Source organism: Mandrillus leucophaeus, unplaced genomic scaffold (genome assembly GCF_000951045.1).
Source record: "Mandrillus leucophaeus isolate KB7577 unplaced genomic scaffold, Mleu.le_1.0 Scaffold819, whole genome shotgun sequence".
Taxonomy (NCBI): Eukaryota; Metazoa; Chordata; class Mammalia; order Primates; family Cercopithecidae; genus Mandrillus; species Mandrillus leucophaeus.
In genome coordinates, this window is record NW_012108908.1 from 931069 (window position 1) to 933135 (window position 2067).

Sequence of the window (2067 nt, forward strand, 5' to 3'; positions counted from 1 at the left end):
TTTTCAAGTACTATATACTGTATATAAGTTGTATATGCTATACTTTTATATGACTGATATCACAGTAAGTTTGTTTACACCAGCATTACCATAAACACGTGAATAGTGTGTTACACTGACACATTATAAGGCTATGACATTACTAGGTAGTAGAAAATTTTCAGCTTAATTATAATCTTGGCCATTGTGGTGGCTCACACCTGTAATCCCAGCACTTTTGGAGGCCCAGGTAGGAGGATCACTTAGGGCCAGGAGTTTGAAATCATCCTGACAACATAGGGAGACCCTATCTCTACAAAAAGTACAAAAAAATTAGGTGGTGTGGTGGCACATGCCTGTAGTCCCACCTACTTGAAAGGCTGACCCGGGAGGATGGCACCACTGCACTCCAGCTTGGGTGACAGTGAGACCCTGTCTCAAGAAAAAAAAATTATTATAGGACTGCCATCCTATATACGGATCATCACTGGCCAAAATGTGTCATTATGAGGCACATGTACCTTAACGTGTTTCAGAAGGTCCAGCTGATCACAAGCATACCATTCCTATGCAGAGAGACAAGTTCTTTTAAGAATTTGATGATGTTATAGTTGGGCAATTCTACCCCTATAGAGAGTACATGGAAACATTATCTATTAATGGTAAAGTTAATCAATATTTCACTAACCTGAATATACTTTTCCATAATATTCTCCATAGTCTGCATAATTAAGCATTAATAATTTAAGTTAGTTTTTGAGGTCTTTGAGGATTTCCAATTCATAGTATAAGACTTGCAGAACTTTACCATTACCATCCCTCTTTTGCTAAGTTGTTAATTAAATAACAAGCTACAAATGATTCATTTTTAAGTACCAAATGCATTTTAAATAAATGCTCTTGCAAAGTGTCTACTTTGTGTGTGCTGCTTGAGACTGTCTAGACAAGATATTTCCATAAGATCTTAACACTTTATGGTTCTGCATATATCCATGTTTTCTGAATAGTATTCCTTCTGTCTGGCACTTTCCCCTGCATTCTACACATAAGTTAGACCCCTAACTTAGCATCCTTCACCTGTCCTCGACATCATTTTTCAAAGGAATCTGCCTTGGCCTTCCCAGGAGGGCTGAGTACAAAACACATCTGCTTGCTCAGCACTGTTACACTTGTCACATTTATTTGTGATTGTTTTTGCTTTTCTCTCCACTAGATTCTGGGGTACTGGAACACAAGAATTCTTCTTCATCTCAGTGGCTGCTTCCAATGCTGGTATACAGTAGGTACTCAGTAAATACTTGGAGAAACAAATGAATGACAAATTCCTACTGTACAATGTAACAGTATTATGAACATATCTCAGAAGCTACAAAAAGCATTTTGTTCTTAAAGTTATAGCTAATATACTAGTTAGATCATCTTCACAACTCATCTAATTTATTCACATTTGTATTTAACACACAACTGAAAATAATATGTGGAAGTTACAAGCACTATTTTATCTATAGTGGTAGTATTTCTGATCTCAGATAAAGACACCTTGAGTTCATTACAATCATCGTCAGCTATGGTTCTTTGAGTAAGTCACTCAGCCTCTCTGAGCTTTAGTTTTTACATCTATAAATAGGACAATAATAATATTCTTCATGGTTGCTCTGAGGATGGAAAAGATCATTCTTACAATGGCTTTTAAATCACATCATGAAATATAAATCATCATGATTATTTCATTTCTTTTCATGTTCAACCCTAAGCATCACCAAGTAAAACATTGTTAAAAGCCTCCAGGAGCAGGACATGCCTTGGTATTTATATGGAATATTGTTTTTAATAATTAACAATTTTCCCCTCATATCTTAACTATTCCTGCTGGATATTATAAATGCTGCAACAGCTACACATTTTCATAGCATTATTTATTTCTCCCTTTGGTTCTGAGCTGTTAATGACAAATGGAGAATTAAGACATAAAACAGGCCAGGCGTGGTGGCTCACGCCTGTGGTCCCAGCACTTTGGGAGGCCGAGGCGGGAGGATCACAAGGTCAGAAGATCGAGACCATCCTGGTTAACACGGTGAAACCCCGTCT

At 37.1% G+C, this 2067-nt stretch overlaps 1 long non-coding RNA gene across 1 annotated transcript in view; it reads left to right on the plus strand.

The window, feature by feature from the left end:
* The window catches only part of LOC105530387, an 8026-nt gene extending 7725 nt beyond the window's left edge, over positions 1-301 (plus strand). Inside the window, exon 2 of the long non-coding RNA XR_001004642.1 lies at positions 147-301. This is a non-coding gene — a long non-coding RNA (uncharacterized LOC105530387). The remainder of the gene's footprint in view (positions 1-146) is intronic.
* Positions 302-2067: the final 1766 nt, after the last annotated feature.